We start from the raw sequence: 27,798 nt of genomic DNA on the forward strand, positions 1-27,798 counted from the left end.
ATTAGACACAGTTTGGCAGATTGAAGTGCACTGCCAAAACAAAGAACCAAAGCTCCACCTTTAAAAGTCTTGCTAACTAGGACTTTAACTCGTAAATTATCATCAGACTGGGCAAATTAACAATGTTTTCTCTGACGCAAAGTTAGAATACAGTTGCTCACACGTTTGTACATGAGGCATTTTATGAAGCCGATGGCGGTAAAATGTTGCCCTGTGAACACTGCATCTAATTAATAGTAGACGATAAGTATTAATAGTCCTATTTATCTGTTTAGCTTAGTAAAGTAAAGTTTTTTTATTTAAAGCCAGAGCACTTGGTGCATGAAAAATCATCAGCAAATACAACAAAGGGGAAATCACCACAGTGTAATTGCTCCAGCCTAAGGCCTGTTATCGTGTCCTTACAAAGCAATGTTTTCAACTAGAATACAACAATGGAACAGACCGTACTAAAGAGAGCGCCGCACCCTTGAGCCACTCAACCACCTGGTGATGTCCGTCAAACAGTAGGGGAAGACAGGTTGATGCTAAACCCAACAAATGTGGCTCCAGGCTCAGGATGAGCTACTGTGCAGAGATAAGATGTCTGGTTCAGCTAATGCTCCGGGGTACACTTTATCCATTTTGCCAGCCAACTAGTGTCATTTTAGGGCAAATTTCTGAAAATTTTTATTTCAAAATTCAAAGTGCAGATTGGGGAAGTTCTGTTTAAACAAACTGACAGACATAAAATATTAATATCTTTTAGAGGAATTCATGTTTTTCTCAGAGAACATGGTTGTCATATACACAAGTGTGGAGATGGTCTTATTATTGATCTACTGACCCCACCGCTAAGAGCTAATGTTGACCAAGGACTAAAGATCTATATGGACAGTGCTTCCGTCAGTGTAGCATAAAGGATGGGCAAGTAAAATCCAAACATTTGCTTTTGGGTTTCACGAGCAAAGAATAACTCTAAACTTCCCAATAGAGGGCAAGCACAATGTGTGATGTTAACTGTCGAACTAAGGCGGGGTCTCCAAATAAACATGAGACGCAAAGTCACAGTAACAAACAGACCAAAAACAATCATGTCATACAATCCCAGTGATAGTTGTGTTTAATAGAGGCTTTGACGTTTGAATCATGCAGGTTGTGTGCAGTGCTTTCTGTGTAAAGAGAAGTCCTACATTAGACCAATTAGGTTCATTTGGAGTGTGCACATAATATTTCATCTTTCACTCTCTACTACAAGTTGCAGCTTGAAAAGTTATCTCGGAAACCTGCTATTGTTTTGGCACCTTTACTGTAGCCAGATATTTAGCCAGCAGGCAAAATGATCAGCCAGTTTCAATGTTAACATCCGACCAATTATGAGCATAGCCTCCAGTATGAAGCCGTCATTCTACAAACACAAAGACCATCCTGATGCAGGATCTCTCCAGACCCTCGAGCTGATACATTAATCACCTGGAAGACCTTTTTGATATACAAACTATTCTACTAATATGACTAGTGATGGACAGCTAGGTTCAAAAATAAAAAATAAAACATACACACTCCCATCGTCCACAGCTTGTCTACTAAGCTTTTTGATCTCACCTGGGACAGGTGTCATAGGGCCTCTCACTCCCTGGTCTTTGAAAAGATTAGATAGGACAAACAGCATGAGATGCAAATAGATTATTGACTTTGTGTGAAACTGTTAGATTTCAGGAAATATCCTACAACCAAGATGAATAATCAAATCAATCCTGGACCCATTTCTCAGCAACCAAAGGCTTACTTCAATCTGATGTAGATCAGGTGGCAACCTCCGGTTCTGTAAAGTGAAGCCAATAAAGAATTGTCTTAAACTTGCATTCTTTCTCATGGCCATCAGGGGGCGACTCTTCTGGTTGCAAAAATAAGTCAGATTGTATAGAAGTCTATATGAAAATAACCCGACTTCTCACTTGATTTATTACCTCAGTGAACATTACAGTTTAAAGCATTTTTCAATACAGCAAATGTTCATTTAGTAAATTATGATCTGGTTTAGACTAATATGGACAGTAAAACAGGGTATACTTTAGGACGTGGCTACCTCCTGATTGACCGGGAGTTAATCTGGGAGTTGTTCGTGTTTTTGTTTGAGCACTTAACAATGTGTGTCTTTGTGATGACTGCATCCACTTCTTGTATACAGTCTAAGTGTTGATCCAATTTATATTAAATATGAGGAGATGGTTCCAATAAGAAAAAGGGGAGCAGAGCTGTGCCTGATAACACAGGCAGGAGAGTAAAACGATTACCAGTAGGTATCTTAAAACTTCTGAATACATTTCAATGACTGACAGCACAACTGGATGAGAAGTGTAAAACCTCTTCCAACTGGCCGCTCCAACCAGGTTGACATGAATTCAAAAATAGAGATATGTCTGCGCTAAACTGGATCAAGAACCGCAGTCAGTACGGGCCCAGGTGAGCCAACTGTCAACATGATGAGATCACTGTGCTCTCTTCTTATGGTGTGTTATATTTAAGTGTCAACAGAGTTCAATCAAAATAGTTCTGTGGGGCTGTCATTGGCATTCTCGACGGTTAAAAGCATGCAGAGAATATATTTTTAGATGTGTGTGCGTGCAGTTGTGCGCATGCACGGCTGCCACCGATTATGCACATACTACATGATCCCCTGGAAGAAGACAATAATATTGGCATTAAACGCCTCAAGATTCTGCCGGTTTTTAATATATCTTAAATTATGTCAGGAAAAACACTGGAACATCACATCAAAGCCACAGTCGGTGTATAATGCTATCTCATAAAGCTACAGATCTCTCTAACATTGACATAGGGAGCAGGCAAACAAATGTCAGTCCCTATAACATATGAAATACTTAACGTAACCAATTTTCTCCTGTCAATCAATCTGGAAATAATGACAGCGGGCTGAGAATCAATACGCCACAATTGAATTTTTCAACTCCCAAACATGTCCCATTCGGCACCATGAAAGACTGGCAAATGTCATGTGTTGCGGGGCGGAGTTTAAAGATTTATTTTATTTCCACCACGGCAGTCTATTAGCAACAACGTTCCTCTGCAGACCACCGGCAGAAAAAAGCAGGCCCAGACTCTTCTGCTTGTTCTGTCAAGGACAATGCTAGATGAGTGTGTGCACTAACTGTTCCTGTATGATGAATATTCACGCGCTGCAACTCTCAGCAGCCCATGACGAACATGTAGGGCTGACGGGAGATTTGCAATGTCTTTCATGAAATTGGGACAGCTTTATTAACTAGTAATATTCTTATAATTCTATTTTAGGACAAACTTTTTATGTTCCACACTACTGAATTTCGTGAATAAGACAAATGTTGAGAACACTTGACACTATTTTTTTTTATAGCACCTAACATTTTGCTCTATTTCTAGTTATTTCCTTTTAGTACTGAATGTTCCCATGACCTCTTCCTTGAATGACACAACAAGATTGTCTTTACTGTTAACCGCCACTGTAGCGGAAAATAACAGAGGGTGAAGCTACTGAGCACTGCGGTCTTTGTCTGTCACCTCATTTACAATACGGTGCCCTCTGCCTCACATAATCAATTAAAAGACGGCGGGGCTGAAGAGGCACCCTACCAGTCACAGAAGTTTACATCAAAAGGAAGAGATGCTTTTGAAGACTTGTCTCATCCTTGAGAGTCTTCCCTGAGAATGCAAGGACAGATTTAGTCACTGATAGATGTGGTTCTGGCCTACTTCAAGGTCTCGCCTAAAACATATCAGATTGCACCGCTGCATTGTAGTACAGTATTTCACTGCTGGGCTTTCTGTGAAAAAGAAAACACTGGCGAGGAAACGTCTTCACTTCAGGGGACACTGAAGTTAATTGGCATCATTTAGAATTATTTGAATGAGTATTTTTCAGTCCCATAAAATATACCACAACAATACCTTCTGACATGTTTTTTTAACTGTTAAAATCAAACTACATACAATTACACTATAACCTTGTTGCCTGACAGGATCCTACAACAAAGCTCAGTGACATACTCTCTTTAGTGGATTTTAATTCATAAAAAACAGGCTTACACTGAGGAAGAGAATGGAAATTGTAACTCTTCACTTTGTTAGCGGCATCTTCATCCCATTGGACTGCACATTGGCCCTTTCACTGTCATCTTTATCCATGTCTAGGTGAGCCAGCTAACATCTTACAACAGACTGAAGCCGTCTGACAGAGAGGAAGGGGCTGCCACCAAAATAAGGGCCGTTTTATGGTGTAACAGCTGTGCCGGTAGTATTTATTACCAGGCACTGTGAATGGGCCTGAATAATTTTTTATGAAGTGAGGAATTCTGGGTCTGTATGGCTGGCGCCAAATGGGAACGACCACAGGGTGGTCTATGTGGCCCGCTGGCTGTTGAGATGCGTCCCGTTCACATCCATGTGTCAACAGACGCCATTATTTGATATGCACTCAGCAATAAAATGGTCCGTTCTTTTGGCAACCAGATATATTGTTAATGGTCAGCTCTTTAAATGTCATCTCTATATGTGCTGGGAGTCGTCGCAGGAGTTTGTTAGAGCAGAGAAATTGATAACTCAATAAAATAAAAGGGACTTAAGACATTAATGTTGTAAATCATACATGTGGGCAGCTGCAAGAGTGAAACTGAAAAATTATGATTTATGAGTGAACACACTGCAAAAAAAGTCTATATTCTCTATGCGTTGCAGAGTTTTTAATCTTTAGTTTATCATACCTTCATTTAAAGTTACAATATTGAAGATCTCTGTTTGTTTTTCTTTCCCGGCACCCATGGTGATAATCAATAATTGCATGTTTATTTTTGGATCTCACTTCAAAGAGATCCAAACAATCCCGGGAATTCCTGGGAATGTCGCTACAGAAGAAATGATTAGATATACTGCAAATGCAATGGCTTTCTCTCCTATGGCTGACACTTTCAATAGCTGCCATGACAGTAGCATGTGCTTGCATTCAAATGTTCCTTATCGGACATTCAGAGCATTAATAGCAGCAAACAACTGTTTGCTATGTAAAGATATAGTAGAGATATAGAGTAATGGCTCCAAGAATGAAGTCACTCCCACAGCCGCGAGTGCGTTGGAGTCCCACTGGCTAGCTAATCGCTGCTACCCTGCGCTGCGCTGCACTCATACGGCGGCTACAGCAGATAACAATATCCCGTCTCACACTGTCTTCACAGAAGCATAACGCCCACGCTCTCTTATCAGGCTAACATTGTCAGCACTGTTCGCACTGTTAGCGTCGTTAGCTATAAAATAAAAGTAGAATATCAGATTGTGTGCAATGAAGCAATCTCCACCTGTGCAGTGAAGCAGTAGTAGGTGGTAGAAATTCCTCATTTTACATCGTGTGCATTCCATTATGTTTCATAAAAAAAGATAAAAACTTGAACCGGGAAGTCTGTAACCCGCGGTGGATGTTTATCATGAACATTTTGGATAATAATTTACTGTTTGCACCCATTTTCTGTTTAAATAGGTTTGGGTAAGCCAGGGGTGTGTTTAAAGTCTTATTGTTAGTGTTTCTTGCCTCGTCTCACTTCTTTTTAGCAACATAGCTGCATTCCAAGACTTCAGCTAGACTTGGTTAGCACATTGTTATTAGTGCAGATAGGAATTATGACCAAAACTATGAAAACACGGTTCTGGTTGTGTGGAACCAGATTTACCTTAAATTTGAAAAATGTTTAGACTACATGCCTCGATGGCTGACCATACAGTGGGTGAATATTTTTTGCAGTGCACACAGTTGATGGTCTTGGTTCCCAGACCCTTAATAAATGGTCATCAGAACAGGTGGCTAGAAGCAGATTTTGGCGAGAAGACAGCCACAATTGAGAGCTTGGGAGCACAGGTGTAAGAGTAATCCAATCCATTTAGAACAGAAGATAATCATCCTTTTATAGGAGCCTACTCTGGTGCAAACGTGTCCAGCATTCATTTATAATGTATGAGAAACTATGTCTGAGCGATAATAAATCAACCCCATCCCTTTGAGTGACTTAATATGTGTGTCTGTGTGCGGGAGTTGGTGGGCGGATGTGTTTACCAGTGTGTGTGTGCGGCAGTGTTGATGACACAATAGCGTGGCTGGCGTCTGGCTCAAGCAGAGTTATGCAGAAGTTGTTGGTTGTTTTGCTGATCCCTCTCTGTCAGTGTCACAAGAAGCGTCATCAATCATGAGAGACTGGGGGAACAGACCACCCTCCCCTACTGGTCTGTGTGTTGGCTCAAACAAGCCCGATCAGTATGGGAGCATTACTATACGTATACAGTACATATGATGTCAGTCCTAAAGAAAAAGCAAACCACAGACCATAGACGATGCCTCATAATAGCTCATGGTCACTTGAGGCTGTCAATACCAGACATGGAAAATTAATAGTGTGATATTAGTTATGCCTTATTTGTATGTGACAGCGGCATGGAAACATGTCTGTAATCCAAGTTTTACATTAGCTGCTCTCTTGTATGTTTCTTTTGTGTGTTTTTATCCTTTCTTTCTTTTTTTATAAAATACATTAAAAGACGACCTAAATGCCAAACACAAGGCTTTAAAACTGACCTGTAGCCTCAAGCCGCTAGCAGAGATGAGCAGAGTTATACAAAGGTATGGTAAGTTCACTTCTTTCTAAACCCACAACCCTAGATTTTTAAAATGTTCCAACTTGTAATATTCAGTCACAACCGACGCTTACTCAAGTGACATAGACAAGAATGTTTGTTCCAAATCTCACCATCCGACTGACCGACCTACAGACGTTGCCTTCCCTCACTGGCGTGGCTGAAAAGTTGAGAGAAAGGTTTGCAACCAAAAAACCATTCCCAACTTGCAGTTGACAGTGTGATTTGAACACCAAACTGCATCTACACATGAATCAGTACTTCTGATATGATTTAATCATTTAAACATCTGTCTGTTATTATGAAACATTAACGAACACACACTTTTCAATCGATTGATACTTCTGCAAAAAACACGACCAGAGAAGAGTTGGGAAAGGTTCAAACGGTTCACATGACCTGGGCAAGTTACCCTGTCTGTACCAGGTGTACTGTCAGCTATTGCGTCTGACATTTGTTATCTGTTAAAAACATCTGGTTTTAGTATCCACCCTTAGAAGAAGAGAGAGTGAGACCAAGTGATAGTTGGGGGTAGAGAGAGGTCGAGGGGCAGAGTTTGGCTTACCCAACTGAAACTTTAACCAATTTAGATTTTTCTTTCTTTTTTGGAAGGGCTTATGTCATGTTTTCGTCTTCACCACAAACTTCTGCCTCCCAATAAAGCATTTTTCAAACCCCATGTTTACGGAGAAACCACACCACAGTGCATTTCTGTGAAATGAGTCGTCATATCGGCCGTGCCTGACGGGGAAGCTCTCCTCCCCTCGGCACACAGCTCTCTCTGGTCTCTGCCACTGTAGTGGAGGCTGTTGACAGAAGTCGAGACAGGCAAACATATGTTCCCTCCAAAACACAGGAGGGGAGGTCCGTCTTTGTTTTCAAAGAGGCCATTATCGCCGCAGTGTATCGCTACCCCTCGCTGTTGTTTGAGGAGGAGTTGTCTCACAGTCTCCTCCCGGTCCCAGCTGAAACTGTCACAGTCAACCGATTGAAAACATCTTCCTCTGGTGCACACAAACACACACACGTAGATTTTTGCAGTAGAAGGTGTTAAGATTACATTGGGGTTGAACAATCCTAATGGATTATTCGACAATAATGATTACTTTATAAAACAAGTTATTTTCTAAAATGATATGTAATAAGTAAAAGTATTCTCCAGATGCTCATCCATCCCTCCAAACCTGCTCCACACATGCACCCAGTGCTGATGTTACACACATGCACACAGAGAGGGGCTTGTTACCACAAAATGACAAACTAAATATCTGGGGATGGTGATATTATACTGCTAGGCCTCATTACCATAGTCTGAAGCACAAATGTAGTTTCAAAGACTCCAAATCCCATCTCAGTTGATCTGCCAATATGCAGAGTCTGTCCCCCAACTGCCACAGCCATGCCAAAGCAATTTGTTTCGTATGTTGCTTTTGGAAGCCAATATGTTTTAATTAAGAGAATACATAAGCGAAAACAACACCATAAATAATCGTTGTCCCCACCCATGACAGAGGAATGTTGTCAGATCTTTTTCTTTTCCTCAGTCATGGCATACATACTTGATCGACCACACCGATTTGAAGGAGGAAAGCATGGTTTCTCACATCCAGAGCTGGTTGTGTGACCTTGAATTTAGTGCTTAAAGACACTTCTTTACAAATACAAAATGTTGGGTCCATCATCTGTCAGAAAAAAAACAATTTAAAGCTTCACATTTTTGTATTAACATCGGCTAAAATCACTTTGTGTAATTTGAAAGGGGTCCCTCGTATATTAAAAGGAATCAGTTCTAAATTAAGAATCTTTCAACTTATTGTTCTGGTTTTGTAGCATTTGCAACTTTATTGTTTCTGTAGAAGTTTTCCTGGCCAAATTTCCAACTTGGGAAGCTCTTACATGCAACATGTTTTCCTGGGAAAGATTGGCCTTCAGCATTTAAATGGTTAATGGACTTCCAATTGTATAGCGCCATTCTAGTATTCTGACCACTCAAAGCGCTTTCCACTACATGTTAACATTAACCCATCACACACACACACACATTCATACACTGATGGCATCTTGAGGCTGCCATACAGGATCTTCCGCCCATCAAAATCAAATCTAAATGCTCATTCACACGAACACGCGCCGATGGCACAGCTTTCATTATGCGGGTGATGTAGACAGGGATTTAATCACCCATCATCCAATCAATTGGTGTCATGATCTACCTCCTGCAGCCACAGCTGCAAACCTCCAACTTGGGAAGCAGCAAAGCTCAGAAAGTTGTGTTTTTACAGAAGCAAGCAAGGCCAGCAATCATCCAGTTATATTTGCCAGCATTTTTTAAATGTGTATTAATGTATATTCGGTACCAACTGTAGTCAGTTCATGTTGTGTTAGATTTCAGACAAGTATCCTTCACAGGAGAGCTTGAAGTTAACTTCAGTGCAGTTTAGTGCAGCATGGTCAAGATGGCGCTGAATCAAGGTGACTGTTGCATGCTGTGTGCTCTTTCTTTCCATCTGTGTCTGTTTGTCTGGTATAGTCTACTAAACACATCAGTATTCTTGTGGCACTGTATGACAGGCTGGAATCCTGTGCTTGCCTTCTTTATAACGGTCATATTATATTTGTATGCTTGTTGAACTTTTTTACGGAGAGAAATTTCTTTGTTTACCTGGCAATGAAATATAATATATGATCTCTTGAACTTCTATTTTGTCATTTGAATTTGATCATATAAATGTTTGAACAAGTTGAAACTATGAAGCAAAGCCAACTCGACTCTATTTCAGATATTACTGCAGCAGATTTCCTTTTGCTCAGTTCACCACCAAACTGAAACAAGTCGGGAGCCCCGCAGTTGTGACAGATATCATTTCCCCTCTAAATGTCTAGGCCTCTACATTTCCATACATACAGCGCCGTTTCATCGTGGACTCATTTTGAAAACTAAAACAAGCTTTTTTTTTTCTGGTTATGAGTCAGCTTGGCTAAATGGATTTTCCATCTTACTCTTCATACAGAGGGAGTATCTTTCCTCCACTCCCTGTGATGTCAAAGTACAGTCAGTCATACAGAGTGAGAGCTCTGCTGGCACCATCATATAGACAGTGTCGCCCAAAACCCAAAGGGATTACATGTGTGTGTCCTCTTTGTTCAGAGACATCCAGCAGCATCTGGCAACAGTCTGTCCCCTTGTGCTACTTTATGCAGACAAGTGTGTTGTGTGATCAGGTTTCGCAAGCTTCATTTATTAAATTAAGTAATGCATCACTGTGATTTGGCTTTTTTTTCTTCTTCTTTTTTTTTTACTTGGGGGGGAAACTCACGGCTGGGAAGAAACAAGGCCTTTCATATCTTGAGACAGTGGAAATGGGAGGGAAAATGACGTATAGGAGCAGAGAAAGAGAGAGCTGGTAGAGAGGGAGTTTGTGAAACAGGGAGAGAATGACAGAGAGGGAGATGAAAATGATGGAAAGACGGGAAAGGGGAGGGGAATGGAGGCCCTCCTGCTCCTTTTCTTCTCCGTCAGTATCACCTCAGAGGGAGAAAACAACCTTCTGCCAGGTCGTTTCTCATCATTTGTTCGATTTGTGCTGATCCTACTTTATTTTCATTATTAATAACTCAGAGGAAGTGCTTTAAGTTTTACACCACCTGCACTCCCTCCCGTGAATTTCCATATGCAGGCAAGTTAAGCCCGCTTGCATATTGAAGTTTTTCTTATTCTACATCAAAGAACCTCGCAAACAAATACATATAACTGAACTATTGGTCACACGCTAATATGCCAAGTTCAAAACAGAGATGCAGTTTAACCTCATAAGATATTAAAAAGTTCCAGCAAGCACTTATTGATGTTGATCGATTGAGATTTTGCAATAGTTACATGTGTCCTCTGGAAAAGGATAAATAAATAATATTGATGGAAATGGATATAAATTCAGTGCGTTCCAGTGCCAAAGCGCACCCAGACCCATCACCGATGAACACAGTACTCTGCACTGCTCTTTTGACACGTCCAGCAATACGACCACTATTGACATTAATCTAGAAGGGAAGTGAAGAAAAAGTGATGTTAACTCACATACTTTCAAATTAAATATGACTTGTTAACCACATGTCAGACATTTTACTCGTGCACATGCTAAACGTAGAGTTACTTTACAAATTTGACAACCAGGCAGAATCCAATTTTAGAAATTTTAATGATGTTTGCAGATATGGAAATGTAAAGCAGCTCGCTCAGTGGAGCTTATGCACCGCTGAGGATATTGAAACTACATTAATCATAAAGTGTTAAGGTGCCACATGTATGGGTGCTATAATTTCTTAATTGGATTACATGCGTTTGTTTGTTGTTGCAATTTCTATGTCTTTATCTGTCATATTTCATCAATCCAAATGGAGAATTATTTGATCGATTCAACCCACAGTGCAGTCTCATATTTTCAGACAGGCTGCTGCTGCTGCGGGGGCTGCGTAGCCGCCAGAGCATCATCCCATTAGTTTGACTTTATTCTTATTCCCATCAGGTCTTTTGACTGCGAATGAGTGTGAGAGGGAGGCCAAGAGGTCACTGGTGACTAATTTTCTGAGCACTCACAGATTGTGTAAGTAATGGAGCACTTATTGCATTCGCTCCCCCATCACTGCAAACAAGCCCCAAAAAATCCATACAAATTCCCACACGCAAGATAGCACCTGGGGAAGGGAGAAGTGGCCCATCTTTAAGATATAGCGAGCAGCATGGAATAGGCCTAATGTGCAATTTAAAATCAATATCTTTAAAAAAAAAAATGCCTATCTTACCCACGACAGCATCATCTAAATATCAATAGGGCCTCTCGGTGCTTCAGACAGAGCTGGGTGCGAGGAGACACAGATCCGAGGTGCTTTGACCAAGGATTTCACACCGTCTATCCAGAGGAATCGGGTTCTCACCGCCTCTCTTTCAATTTTAATACAGCGCTGTACTTGGCGCATGAGGTTTAATAAAGTAGCACAGTGTCTGTCAAGCCAGGTGTAGCTTCAATCCTTTCATATTCTAAGTAAATCCCAAAGAAAGGTGTTGAGGATACCAGCAGAAGAAGACAGGCAGGAAAAGAGGGAACCGGAGGGGGGTAGGCTTGTTTTTTTCCATCTCATCTGCCCAAGGTACTATATTTTTTCCCCCTTTGCAATACTGTGGATTTGAAAGTAGTGTTATTTCGAACAATGTAGCTTCTGTGCATTTCATGCTGGAATTTACTGGATTTTCTCGGAGATGACCTGTGACTCGGTTTCTCTTACAAACCCATGTTTCAACAAGGAAACGTACCATATCATCACTCAAAGAATCAATTGGCAATGTCTTGGACTAGAGTCAGATCGTACTAGAAATCATCAATTTCAAAGCAGACAACAACGAAGACGTCTTTTCATGTCACCACAAATTCTTTTTCCCTTATTACATTTAGCTCTCAAACATTTGGGAACATTTGGGAAAATGAATCCATCACAAAAAAGATAATTTTAAGTATATAAGTTTCTCCCATTTAAATTATTATAGCTGGCCCAAATGTGAATGGGATGTGACGGATGGATAATTTTTTTCATTTTCAATTCAAATTCATCCAGTCAGGCTTTGGAAAATGCGCTGTTTCATAGAGGTAATTAATGTCTCTGTCTTAGCCATGTCTTGTGTTTGCTCATCTGGATTCCATGGACAGGATTCCTTTGATGAGGCTGTCAGTAGAGCAGAGAGAGAGAGAGAGAGAGAGAGAGAGAGGAAGGGAGGAGCACACTGAAGCATGATGGGAAGAAAGGAAGGAAACTGTCTAATGTATATGCAAAGTAATGCATTTGTGGTTTCTGGTATAAATGTATACAAATAAATTGCATTAATATGTATCAGTCGCATTGTCATTGCTGGTATGTGGTCTTCATGACTAGGTTTTGGCTTTTACAATTTCCTGCTTTTTTGGGCTTTGAACTGTTTGTTGGATAAAACAAGACATTATTATCGATATGTATGTTGTACAAATTTCTGATGTTTTACACTCTAAACGATGAGTCAATTCATTTAGAAAAAGGTTGAACAAATGAATTAATGACGAAAACAACCCTTAGTTGCTACTAAATGACTGTGCTATATCAGTTGGTGATGGAGACTAAAAGAGTCAGATGAAGTCTTTGAGTTTTTGACTTCTTCCTCAAGTGATTTCATGAAGCACAACGGTGTGTATAACCCACTTAAATCCTTTCTTGAAGACCTGCACAATACCAGCTAAACGCTGTACGGTATGCTGTTGTATCAAACACACAGCTGGCTTAATAATAGACCATCTTTGGCCAAGGTCAGTGGGGGGGGGGCTGTAATGGTGACCCATGGATGACCCTGGCTGCTCTGACTGACCGCTATATCACGACTGCAAAAAATTGATTGGTGCTCTGGTTTGAACAGGACATTTAAGTGTAGTATTGACACACGATATCATGTCTGTAAAGTAAAAAAAAATGAATTTAATGTCTTTGTAAATGTTTTATTTATTCTTGTCAAATTCACGTACAAATAACCAGAACAGGGTGTATAAAAAATGCCTAAAACTATAATCTTGACACATATTTCTCCATAACATTTTAATTACCTTTAATATTTAACACATTAGCTGTCATTCATGTTAAAATTATAATAAACTGTGTGCTCTGCTCCCGTTAGCGTGACAATAGTTGGCCCCTGGCCAGCGACATGTTTTATTTAATAATGTGGGAATTTTCTACTGTTTTGCTTTCATTACAGTCTAGGAGGCTAAAGCTGAAAACAGAAAGCCAGTTGCTTTAAAGCCCGAACTTTACGGCCCAACAACTGTCAGATGCAATATGAGCATCTGGATTCAAAAAGGGAGGGTTTTTTAACAGGATGTCTGCTTAATGCGGCGGTATTCTTTTTTTTATTTTCCCTCTCTTAAAATGTGTGCTCTCTTTCTTGTATTACGCTATGCTGGAAGTCTACAACTTTACCAGTGACCACCCATTGCAACCTGGGACCATGCTAGCTCGGGGGTCCAGAGATGTAGGCTGCAAAGGAACTAAAGCCAAAAGCCACAGGGGAGTATTTCCGCGGCTGGGATGAAAAGTACGGCTCAGGCTTGGGAGTCACAGGGACATGGGGAAAGGGAGAAGAGGGAGGGAAGGGTAAGGAGGGGAAATTTATTTCTGTTCTCTTGCTCCTGGGCCAGTCCGCAGGCCCATGTATCAAATAGACCACCGCATTCGAGATGAGCCCGTACAGGCCGATTCGTGGCAGAAAGCCCAACACAGGAGACCTAAGTAATCTTCGGCAGATTTGGTGAAATGGCAAATGTAAAGAGTGCTTTTAACAGAGATCAATATTTGTCCTTACAAGCGACTCTGTGTGCAGCGATTACACTTTGATTTGTTTCCTGAACAGCTCAACACTAACACAGGAGTTGATAATATTGGGGTACGTATTTTCCAGGAACTTTAGAATACTACCACAGTTGCTAAGCCTGCTTACAGTAGTTTGGTTGATTTTTTTCCACACCTGTGTTCCCCGAAAACCCGCCCTAGACTTCCTCTGATTGGCTACTACTCGTTGCCTTCTTCGAAGAATTAGTTAAGTTTATTGAACAGAACAAGATTGGTGACAGGGTAAATGACTTTAACTCAGGTGTGGATGTTTTCATAAGGATGGCAGCCTTCATGTATAGTGCTCATATGATGTTTTTTTTATGCAGTGTCGTAATTAAACAATGTTGAACTGTTGATATGGCACACTGATTATTAGGAACATTTTTAAACGGCGCTTTATATTGCAAAGGTTTCAGATCAATGTTGTAGAGCAGACCTACAAGAGGTAAAGAAGTCAAATGTTTAGTTTTAGCTGAGTCATAATATAATATAAAGTTTTCCCCAAAATCTTTTACCCCAAAAATCCCAGTTCAAAAAATCTGCAATGAAAAGTGTCCGTATAAATTAAATTTAAATGAAATACACAACCCATAAAATCCCTGTTTTTATCTTATTGACATGAACACCAATTGATGTTGACGGTGTAGCAAAGCAATGGAAAGCACAAATTTTCCATGAAAGTATGAACCCGCGAGGAGCAAAGCAATGCACCACGGAGACAGCCACTGGCACGTGATGCATTCTGGGAGGAGCCAGCACCAGAGACGTACTGTTTTTGCTCCAATGACGAAAGATCAACATTTGTCTCACGGTAGCGGATCACTGAGAAATTGAGTGGATTTCATCTGGGAGTCAGATTTCGTCGTCTTTCTTCTCCTTGCTCAAAGGCTGGATCCCAAAGCAGATGTGCCTCCGAGGCACGGGCCATCAGGTTGAAGGGTGCAGGCCCGGCTGAGAGTTGGTGTTAGGGTTAAATTTAGAGGTTGGAGGTCAGATGCGGGTCAGGGTTATGGTCGGGTTGGGGTCGTGGTGAGGTCAAAGTATCCAACCCCCTTAGGGCAGAATTTAAGTGGTCACTGTTTACCTCTGTGTCCAGTTAGAGAGCTGTCATCTAGCGTACTGCAACTATGAGGAATTTGTTGCACTGTGGGCACGGAAAACATGAAGAATATGCATTAGTGTATTTATAGTTGAGACGATTAACCGATTATTCGCCTGACAGAATAATAATTGGCAATTCTTTTGAGAATGGATTAATCATCTCAACCATTTCCAGAGAAAGATGCAAAACATCTGTTCTCAAATATCTTCTTCCTTTTATATGATATTAAACTCTTTGGGATTTTTAAGATCGTCTCAGATAAAACAAGCAATATGAAGATGTTATGGATTTAGAAATTTGCCAGATCAATTAATAATTGAATAAATGCGGCCTTATCTAGAATATGTGGATTATTTTGTATAAAGTGTTGTTAGAATTATTATAGTTATTATGATTATTATTATTATCAGTACAGGACTGCGGGTGTTGCGATTGTGAGTTTTCTCACACTAACAATAAATGAAAAAAAAAATTCTTTCTGCTTTATAGCTTAAGAATGACTTCTTTACCCCCCGATATGATTTACTTGAAATGCCAAGAGAAATATTGACGTTTCTATGGTATCTTGCTCCAGTTGTTGCTGATGTCACCCTTGGCTTTCGCCACCATGTCTGGTTCTCCCCTGTTCTCAGAGGCTGCGGCACGCTGGGAAACCTTACACCGTCCAGCGAGGGAGCCGTGGGATGAGTCTGTGCACATGTTTCACGCTGTGGGGCACAGACAGTGTGCCATATCAGACAGCTTCCCTGCCATGTCCCCCTACCACAAGACAGCAGCGGCTCCCAAAACCAAAATTATACTTCCCGGAGATGAGGCAAAGACAGCTACACCAGAGAAATCGTCCAAAACACTGTTAGGCATGCGAGAACGATTCAACACTGTGACAGCAAGTAGTGTTTATAGTGTTTCACATGTGTCTGTGCCAGACCAATGCACTTAGCGCTTCCCTGAGTGGATAGACCAACAACATTAAGTGACAGATTAATACAAAAAAAGTTTGATATACAGTGAATTTTAAATAAAAAGCCAGATATAATACAACTAGAGTTTGGTGATATGATGAGAGTAACAATAGAATAAAGCAGCTGTTTACTGAAATGTAAACTGGCTTGTAAAAGGTTATTCTTAACCTTTTACAAGCGTCAGACAGCAGCATTCAAGGTTGCAAAGAAACAGGACGGAAATATTCTCCAAGTAATTATCTCCTTTTCATGCCATCTCTCTATTGTATTAGGAAATCCAACCAGGGGCGTTCTCGGGCTTCGGGAGGCTTAAGATCTCATAAAATCAACTGTCACCTGCTTAGTTATTGGGTGCTTACAAATAACCAAGATGCATAACTTGAGAAAGTACCAGTCCCCTAAACCCTTTCCAGCAGGAAGAAAATAAGGTCCTTTCAATGCATTATTAATATTTTGCCTAAACTCAGTCTGGACCGAACAGCGAACCGGATTAGCCGAAGGAATTTAATATAAAATTCATGCCTTCTCTCTTTTTCTCTCTCGCAGATATATTCAGTCTGTTGTTAGTTAGAGAGCCACGGCATTCCTCCGCGTACCGACAGACTCAACATATGACAGCGAGGGTGGGAGCAGAAAGTGTGTGGCCCCGCTGACTGCCATGTGTTGTCATTTAAAATGATATTTTCTGAAGTTAATGACTTACACAGGCTTATAGGTATAAATGGACAGTCTCTGGTGTTAATTTCATTGGCTGAGTGGGCCCCATAAAAAGGTCATTATGCCCGGTTTGTGTTTAAGTCGTGTTTAATTCCAGGCAGCTAGAGGAGAGAGGCTGTATTGATTAAATGACAGCTTAAGAACTAGTTCTTTAATAAATAGGCCCTGCGTATTGGACTAGAGAGGCGCAAGGTGACGAACAAAAAAAAGATGGCTTGAAATAAGCGTCTGAGCTGACAATGTGTGCCGGTGAAGAAGTGGATGGGGACAAAATGGAGGCTGGGACACTGATGTTAACAAGCAAATTAGCCACAGCGGGGCGGCCAGCACCAATCAATAGCCACAATAAAAAAGTTGGTGCTGACCACGTAGTGTCTGCAATGTAAACTGCCCGGCCCTAGGTCCCCAAGGCCAGGCCAACAATAACCTACAACTGAGCGAGACACAAAAGGTATCGACACGGAGAGCGCTTCAATTTCCCCAGACGGCGGGGCCCTGTCACATCAAACTGGCTATTAGTCACAAATTCTGCCTGCCACCGATCCATCCCCCATTCTCTGGGGGGACCTTGTCAACTTGAAAGTTGTGCCGCTGGCAAAAGGACATCTGGTTCCACTGTAGTGTGTGTTGAATACAAGAGGCCAGGAGCTGCCTGCCTGATAAAGGAGAACAAACAGGGCCACTTTAGACTTGTCAAGCCTTGTTAGAGGGAGCAAATGACAAAAGAAGGGAAGACATTGAGAACAAGAGGCTGTTTTTATGGCTCTCTGGTAAAACAGCACGAGGGTCTGTGTAGTCACTGAGCTACTGTACGTGACATGAAATATGTTAATTTCTAGTAACAATAAACTAATTATATATCTGTAAAACAGCTAGTGTGAGATTTGCCAAACATTTATCTAATAAAAAATCTGATGAATTTAGGAATTCATCTCAGTCAGAAAACACAAAAAAAGAAAGCTATTTCATCAAACACCCTAATGTTTACAGACATTTTTCTTGTGTGCGTTAAATACCACATTTAATCAAAGTCTGTGACCAATCGCTGCTCTGCTAATAAGTTATTTCTACCCTTCTCTATCCCGTGCCTACAGCACCACGCATGCTTTACTTGTTTCACGTCTGGCCCTCCTCAAAGTGTTCAATCCGACATGGCTGTCAGTGGCGTGCGTGTAGCCTTGTAAATTTCAATCAGCGTCTCACAGCGGGGTGCCAAGGTTCGACTTCATTTCCCTCCACACTGAACAGGTGGTAGGAGACCGGCCATCACTCAGCGCTGTCTGAGCGATCTGTCGCCCCGGCCATTACCGCTCTATTAATTGCCCCTGGTGTTCATGACGAGATGCTCAGGCGCCCCGGTTAATGTTTAATGTGGCGACGCCTCAAATCAATGCGTATTTAAGGAAGATATGCTGACCAAGACTGCTGGATTGTGCCATTGGATAGTTGGTGGAAGGAAGTGTCACATATCTGTCGCTGTGGTGTGGCAATTGGAGAAGGCGGGATATATTATGTGGTTAATTGACTCAGGCAGGGGAGTACATTTGAATCCTTTGTGCTGAGCTGCTTAAACTATCATTAATGTTAATTATAGGAAGAAGGAGGGCAGATGGTGCGTCTTTGCTTGACCCTCGAAATCCCTTGAAGACTGTAAAGAGACTCAGAACAAATAAAATGTGTTTACTTTATCAAGCGTTTTCTCAGCATTTTTTCACCCCTGAAACCTACTTGTTTTAAACATTGCAGAATAAGCAGGAAAAAAATAAGACTTTACACAAACTGTTAACAAAGGCTTATTTAATTAGATCCCATCATCCCGCAGAACATGCACATGTTCTAAAGTGGGATATTTTAAAGGAGATTTATGATTCTATTGCATTTGCCTCTTGATCGAGGGGGTATCATCTGGGAATGGATCTGGAATACAGATGAGATCGGGCGATGTCTCGGAAAAAAAAAAAAAAGGGGGAGGGAGATCAATTTTAGAGGCAAGGGTTTGGCACATTTAATGAATTCATGCTCCTCTCTCTCTTTCTTTCCCTCAACCCTTTCTCTGTAAGGATGAAAAAGATGAAAAGAAAAACCCTCACACGGTGACCGTTAGGGAGGCTCTCTGTGGGCAATCAATCACCAATCAGTCATTGAAAGTGCTTGTCCTGCTGTTGGAGGATGTTCTTCATTACTTACAGACTTTCAATGTGGGAACGGATGTGAGGGAGAAGGTGTGTGTGTGTGGGTAATTATTCATGGCCTTTTACTTTAACCGCTCCTGAAGGAACAAGTTTAAACCTGGGATATGCTTGTTTGGCATTCACAGGTGATCACAATATCATCAAACCTCTATTTCTGCCCCTTGCATGCACATGCACACATATCGTCCTCATGAATCTGGAGTCCTCTGCGGACCCAGTGGGCTTTGGATGATCCCCGAGGTTGATATTAGCTCCCATGATAGGCATCAGAGAATAACCCAGCTTAGAATGTGTTTAGATTCACCAACCTTAACTTCTTTAAAAGCCACAAACAGCACACTGGACCTGGAGGTTTTTTTTTTTTTTTTAAATTGAAGCTAAAATGTGTTTGCAGTGTGATATTGCTTCAGAAACACTCCTGGAGTCATGTTTAAGATATATTTAGGGGAGTACACAAATTAAAGCTGGTAAAAATGAAAAGTGAACCTTATTTTTATGAAAATTACTAAAATTCTGAAAAAGGATTTAAAAAAAAAAAGAAGGTATTTTCAATTGCCACAAGCAGTTGAGAATGTATTAATTAAAAATAAGAAAATAAAAACAAACTCAAAATATCATACAAAGTAACAACCACCAAATGACAAATTCCCACTGCAGCAACACACGATAGAGAGAAGAGAAATATTCAGCCCTATCCCACAGCAGATATCCCACAACTTATTAGATGCGTTGCTGGAATACCCTATTAGGAATGAAGAAGGGAGGTAGAAGGGAAAGGGGCTTTACTTTAAATTGAGGAAGTGCCAACGCACATTTATTGGCTCTAATGTGGTACAGGCGACCCCCGTCACAATATTGGATCTCCGTGGGCCGGTGCTGCTACAGTGAGGGAACATAATAACCTTTTTAAGGGTGCGGCGTGCTGCCGACTCACAGAATAAAGACTTCACAGTCAGCGCCTGGCGAGAAAACGGAGGGCCTCGCCCCAGATGAACATAATCTTTTGTTATTATGCTGTTAATACGTTTTCTTTCCACGCGCTGATCTCAAACAAACCCACCCCCAGCGCCCCACAACCATCGCCTGAAAAAATAGGGAATCATTTTTATGTTCATCTAACCTTGTGAACAGAGACGCAAGTATCAGTGTATTGGGGGAACAATGTTATTTCTTCTTGATACAGTATTTAGAAATGATGTACAGATATATTGAAGGCAAATATTATTAATTTTGTGTGTCTTGCTGGAAAAAAAAAATGTCAGACACACCTTCCAATCTACTAGATTAGCCACAACCCAAAATCACTGTCATCTCCCACAATCCCTTTCACCCAGGGTGCTGACACCAAGTGGTTTTGTGGTTTTGTGTCGCTGCTCTGTGTGGCAGCCAATCGACCAGGCCATTGATTAACAGATTGGAATTATTAACTGGGGGATCATCCATCCCACATCGCCCATGTCATTTCCATTACGCCTCATTTCAGAGACAAGGCACGGCAGAGGAGATGGGCCGGCCAGAAAACCTCCTCCTCATTAGCATTCTAATTAAGAGGCCATCAGATAATGATCAATCAGAGCAACCAGCAGGCAGACAAGCAGCCGCATGCAGATGGAGAAGTGGTGCATCTCAAGAAGCAGACACAAACACACAAACACATCGTTGTGCTTCGATTTCTTGTGATTTCGGGGGAAAGAAAACATTTGGTAATATGTACTTTTGTAATTTAATCTTCAGTGTGATCCCTTAAAAATGTCATGATTAGGTGATTTGAACAACTGGCGCTGTATGCATCTGAACATTTCCCCAGGAAACACAGCAAGAGAGAAAAGAAATCTGTTTCGTACAATAAATATAAAAAGTATTGAGCCCCCTCGGAAGTTGTCATGTTTATTATCTTACAACTTTTATTTGACACTGTTCGACAACAAAAAACAGATTCAATGAATCACGAATAAAAATGAAATCCTCTTTGCGTAAGTCTGCAGTCAATTGTTCTTAAAAGTTCCATCATTTGTTAAATGGAGATCACCTGTGTGTGTGCAGTCAAGGTTGATTGTAATAAACCTACATGTATATGGACGGTCCAGCTTTTGGTGAGTGCAACGCAGACAACGGAACGTTCTCCAAAAAGCAACATTCAACATACTTTGATGGAGCATTGTCAGATGATAAAACATGAAAAACCTCAGAGGGCGGTGACTACTTTTTACAGGCACTGTATCTGCAGCACCAGATGAATAAAAGACCTTTACATCTGTAAAAGAATATTACATTTTGGTTACAGTAAAAATCTACATGCATTTATGTGTTTCACGGGTTTTCTAATTCTTTGACCCAACAAACTTGCTGTACAACTTTAACATTCCCTTTGCATTGCAGGCAAAAAAACCAAACATTTTTGGAGAAGTGTCCACCAGCAGCAGTGTGATGGACCACCACTTCCACGCAGGCATGCAGCAGTTATAAATAAACATGGACCCTGTTTGCCAATATGTCAGCGCTGTAGTGTTTTATGAAGCAGTGTTTTATACCGCCATTCACATTAACTCCATAAAGCCACTCGGCCACCGCTCGCGACCCGGCGCTGGGGCCACTGCTGCTGCACAATTATGCAGAATCCCGATGGCTTTGATTTAGGAACCATCAGCGGGCCGAGCTGCTGGGCTGAGTGTCGAAGTGTGGAAAGGAGGCGTCATTGATTGAATTTTATGTCGTTGCTGGTGGAGATCTTAACATGCCAGAATTTATAACCCGGAGAATAATAATGTCATATAAAAACTGACAGAGCCAGATAGGGCCCCGCACTTCATCTCTGCCTCAGCCCACCACCACTGGAGCGGCCCTGTCACGGCCATTCTCCATTTCAAATGTATCTCTCTTTTTTTTTCGGAACATGAAACATTTGTGTTTGACATTGGAGAAAAAAATCAATATGAATTTATAAACCATACATAGTACACACTTCATTATTTTGTGACAAATGTATATGTCTGCTTTCTTGGTATAACAAAGCAGACATATAAATTATATTGTATAAATTTCTTGTTTTTCTTTTGGGGGGGGGATTGGATATTGAGGACTCAACATAAAGCAGTTCCCCACTAAAATGAATGCTAATTCTTTACAGATTTATTTATTTAGCAATTAAATATATGAATTTAAACCATACTGACCACAATGTCTAGAAACAGGGTGAATTACTTTATTATTATACCATTATTATACTGGCAATTTGGTAAAAATGTTATTCTAAAGAATGGGCTAATCCTTACATTTAAACCCATATATTACACATAGTATGTAAACAGCTGTTTACAGTGAGCAGATGTTTTAAATAAATGTAATATTTGTTCTGTATTTATCAGGTTATGATTTATTTTAGCACAACATCTTTACAACCAGTTCATCTCACTATTTATTCCTGCAGTCAACCTTGACTCTACATTTACATTGTAAATGTGTCCCAGTTTGTTTCCTGTAATGGCATCCGCTGACAGGAAGTAAACATGGACCCAAGCTGTTGCTTAGCAATGCAATTCCATTGAAACTATATAAAATAAGTGGCCAATCTTCTAAAACATTACTCCAAAAGAGTATTTTAGATGGATCCTTAACCCACTTCCTATCACTTTATCTGACCTGAGCAGTGCTGTGCTCTTATCAGGCTGAGCAGGCCTTGGCATCAGATGGATGGGTGCATCAACGTGGCACGCTCCATCCCAACAGGTGCTGCAGGTATCATTCAGAAACCTTTACACAGTGACACACAAACACACATCCCTGTCCAGACGTCATGTTAGTGCAGCGTAATTACACTACCCGTTGCCCCCCAAAAAAAAAAAACCCGACACGATGCTGACTGAGCCGAATTATTGAATTTCTACGGCTGCCTTAGGCCATGTCGGGACTGTTCAATTTTAGCCTGAGGAGGACACACCATTAAAGGAGATGAGTCAAGAAAGTGTTTTCTTCTGATTGCCCCGAGAAGCCATTACCGCCCAACTGCAGCAGGACTGTACTGGTAGAGAGTGGACACATGCCCTAACTTATACACACACAGACACACAGTAACAGGCATGTATTCACAAATGCATACACACATACATCGCTGAAAATCCCCATCCCCACCCCCTCCACACCCCCTCCTGCAGAAAGCAGATGCAATTTACATGAGTTGAAGGGAGGTGACAGGTAGCAATCAGCCTGGGGAATAGGGTTAGAGGCTGACGCCTGGTTGCGTATTACCGCCTGCCAACCAAAGCCTACAGATTGCTTATACCAGGCCACGACCTCCGACCCTGCCACATATCAACCAATTGCCCTTTAGTATAATTATGTGGAATAATCTTTTAGAGTTTGATTCGAAGGAGATAGGCAGGGAGGGCTACTTCTAATTTATTTTTTTAAGGGAGGGCTTGTTAATAAACACTTTTTTAGTGCAGGGCCCGTCTGGACGCTGTAAGTGAAATACCCTTAGTACTAGAGGTCAGATTTATCTATTTGCCCGTGTATCTGTCAGTCAGTCCAGACAGACATCTACACTGGCTCTAGGTGAAGACCGAGGGGAATGCCATTATCCTGTGATGATGTTTTAATGATAGTATCATTGGAAGTGGCCCTCTTGCATCTGTCAGAATACCAATTATATTGTTTAGATTCCATAAAAATTTAATGAAGTGCAATCTGATGTTACCTCCAGCCTGGAGATGACATTTGTCCTCCTTTTTCTGTTTTATATTTCCAAGACGCACCTCATGCTATCACAGCATCATCATAACTCGATTGCAAAACATTCAAACCAAGAAAGTTTCCGTTTGCAGAATGTGCTTCAAGTCCCGGAGGTTTACAGGAGAGCATGGGAAATGATTAGTCAATTAATCAATTAGTCGATGGACAGAAAGCAAGCAAAGCAAAAATGCCAAACACTCTAGCTTCACAAATATGAAGATGTATTGCTTTTCTCTGATTTATATAATAATCAAACAGTTTTGGAGTGCTGCTGGGACAGCACAAGCACTTAAACGACAACAAGCTGTAGCCTCTTGTGAAGCTCTGAGGGATTATCGTTCATTTGTTTCGGACATTTCGTAGACTAAACAAGTCAAGTCATAGCTCAGAATCTGAAATTTGCCACAAAGGACTTTGCGACTGCATACGACATCCTCTATAATTAGATCCTGGATTCGGAAAAACTAAATTGTTCTTCCAAGTTGGACAGACAATAGTGCAATTACACTACTGAGAAACAGAATGACAAAAGGTAAGAATGTGAATCTGAGGAAGATGTCGAGCAACTTCCAAACCATTAATTGATGAATTTAAAAAATGATGATGATGGAGAGAATCATTTGTGATAAAAAATAGTTGTTAGTTTTAGGCCAAAACGAGTCCTTCAGTTCATTTTTGAATAACATCTGTGGGGTCTTCATGGTGCATGCCAAAAACAAGTGTGACAGCTAAATCGACTTGTTGCTAATCCTATAGTCCTATAAACAGTTTTCACCCTTAGCTACAGATAGTTAGCTTCTTTCATGTTTTTATGAAATGTCCAGTAAGCATTAAAGATTATTATCCCCTCATCGTCCTCATCTATCACAAACTGCTCACTTCTGACAATTACATTACTGTGTTATCTTTTTTTGGGGGGGGGGAGTCAGATCTTAACCTTGGCCCGTTAAATAAAAATAAAAAATCATGAACTTAACCCTTAAGAGTTTGGTATCCATCTCGACGCCACACACAGCCACATTAGTAGCAGGGTCTGACCTTAATCATACAGTCCCATCAGAAACCCGCTGACCTTCACCTCCCTGGAGAACTCTCCTCATTCACACACTCACTGGGACCTCCGGCTGCCCATTTAGTGCTTTAATGGTGGGAGGCGCCCGCTCAGCCACCCATTTCATTGTGTCCCCCCCTCTGCCTAACACACACGAGACACCCTGGAACACGTGAGTCTTCGTGCACACACACACACACACACACACACACACACACACACACACACACACACACATAAAGGCTTTGCATGCACACAAACAGATATTGCAGCAGCCTCCTCTCCACAGGGGGTTAACATCAACATATGTCCCTGTCACACACATAAAGGTGAAGGTTGTAGGCTTGTGTGGCCACACGTGTGGCAGTATGTAAGTAAATGTGATCATTTTTTTCTTTAAATTTTCAGACTTGGTTTTTAAAACCTTTACACCTTTTGAAAAAACAAGACTTTTGACAGACGTTCCTGGCTTTATCGGAGCTGTGCGACACAGCTCCCATCCACTCTGCAGTTTGAGCAGTCTGTAAAGGGCAAAAAAGAAATCAATTCCACCTCGACAAATGTAAATAAGGTCTTATCGGGGCAGCAGCGACGCATCGACAGCATCAAGCCAGCAAATGTTCCACTCGCTTGCCTGTCATTTAACTACATCACCGGATCACTCCTCCATATTTTGCCCCGAGGACAACCAATTCTCCATGACATCTGCGTACATATGAGCTCGGGCTCACATGTGTGGGTATGTGTGTGCATGTATAATAACAGAGGTGTGTGTGTGTGTGTGTGTGTGTGGCTCTCGTGTTTGCTTGTGGACAGCATCACTTTACATTTATTGAAATGAGCAGCTCTCCCTGGGGCGCTTGTGTGGAGCTGAGGCCTGCAACCCTGCTAGCATCTATCGACTCCCCAGGATTAGGGCTTGGCTGAGGCAGCCTCTCCCCTGTGGCCCCGGCGAGGTGACCCGCACCAAGACAGAGTTCAGCAGGGGAGAATAGGGTGAGCTCTCCCGGGCACAGATTAGGGGCCCTGCCTCTCCCAGTGGAGACATGAAAGTGTGAAACGTTACGATGCGTCTTTGTACGTGCACGCAAACAGTCCCATCAAGCAGTCTCAGGTTTGTTCAGGCAAAAACTCCAATTAGGAAAACGTGTCACATGTGACAGGTAGATACATTTCTCAGCGTGATATTAGATAATACATCCCATTGTGCTGCTCTCCCGGCAGAGAGAGAAAACTTTGTTTAAAAGACAAATTTTCTATTAAAAGGAAAATAAATTAACTTTAAGCCACAGTAGAAAAAAAAGTTCCTTAATACAATTTAAGTCATTAATGAAACCAATTAACTTGATTGATTCTTAGTGTGAGCACACAAAAATGCAACCATACGAACCATACAAAATATTTTTTGGGCAAATTACATCAACCTGTTGTTATTCAGCCCCGAAAAAAGACAAATCACAAATTCTACTTAAATTAGTCCGTCTGATTTGGTCTGAATCAAGCCCACGATGCACATCCATTTCAGCTCCCATATGCAACATTAAGTTATCTACATGAAAACTGTTTTGTTTTTGTGGTATAAATACCCCTCATTAGCTACATTCCTCCGATTTATTCAATCTTTTCTGATGCACATGCAAGTGTTGCACCTATCACTCACAGCTAAAAAGTTGCCAAACTAACACAACATAGTTCTATATCAGGAGGGCTGCACCAGCTAACAACAAAGCTAAAAGCAGCTTCACCAGACCTTGAAATGGCCCAATTTGTCCAAACTGTCAAAATATTTTTTAATCAAAACATTTGCTAATCTTAACACCTGTGACTCCGTCTTTCCAGGGAAACATCCACTGATGCACAGGAATTGCGGGTCTTTCATGTCTGGCAGGAGCAGCAGCAGAAAATTGCTGCATTCGGGATAGATAGCAAAAAGAACGGGGTTTTAGCATGGACGGATATGGCTTCACCACACTCGACCAGACAGAGAAAAGAGCACAGACTACCAAATACAAATAAAGTAATGCCGGCAGCGGCCACATGGTTTGTTTGCCGAGTAATCCCAGGGTACTGCAGCTCAAAAAGAAATATATACCAAATACATCACCGAATAAAACAATAAAAAACATAAGAATGTTGTGGTTTACAACTTTGATACACATCTGAAATGTTCGTTTGGAAATCCAAATAAAACGCTCTTTAAGTAAGACATTTATTTCCAGCTACATTTGTTTAAGTTGGCTCTTCCAGAGTAGCATTCACTGATCCTTACCTAAGGCCACTAATTGCATGGAGAAATGCAAAAATCTGTGTTCAAACAAGGCCATCCATTACACCGAGGCAGGCGGGGATATAATGGTCTGTTTTCAGATGTTAAAGTAGTAATTAAGGTTTCAGTGATTTTAATTGGTTCTTTTGTTTCATGTAAGCAAAGTTGCCTTTGATTCTACCATGAGCAGTAGCTTTCTCTTTTTTTAATTCATCCCAATAATTTCCCACCAGAAACATACAATCCATACCAAAACACACTTTTTTTTGCGTTTTCTGAAACGGCAACAATCACATTTGCACTTCACCGAATGAAATATCACAGATTCTGGTAAAAGGCATGAGGTTACATACAGGAATTGGCTAATCCGGATGGGGAAGGGACCGGGGGGGGAGAGAGGAGAGGTACAAAGAATGAACTCCTTAAGTCATGAAGTGGCTATCTTGCCTCCGAGTGGTATCATCATCATCTTCATCATCATCATCACACAAACCCCTCTCTTCTTCGGGAGTGAAGAGGCAAAATAATTGGATTCTTTCCCACAAATAACACCTTCACCCCTGAGCTTAATTAACTAGACAGACTGCAGGGCCAGGGTCCATTCTCCTCCACTCTCGCCGGGCTCTTGGTGAGAAAGAGGAAAACCCAGCTGTTATTGCCCACTGGCCTTTATTACCATGGCTGAACGGTAATATAGGTTATTAGGGCAAGTTGTTGAAAGGAATGGT

This window comes from Anarrhichthys ocellatus, unplaced genomic scaffold, assembly GCF_004355925.1.
Source record: "Anarrhichthys ocellatus isolate YVR2014 unplaced genomic scaffold, GSC_Weel_1.0 scaffold37, whole genome shotgun sequence".
In the NCBI taxonomy this organism is placed as follows: Eukaryota; Metazoa; Chordata; class Actinopteri; order Perciformes; family Anarhichadidae; genus Anarrhichthys; species Anarrhichthys ocellatus.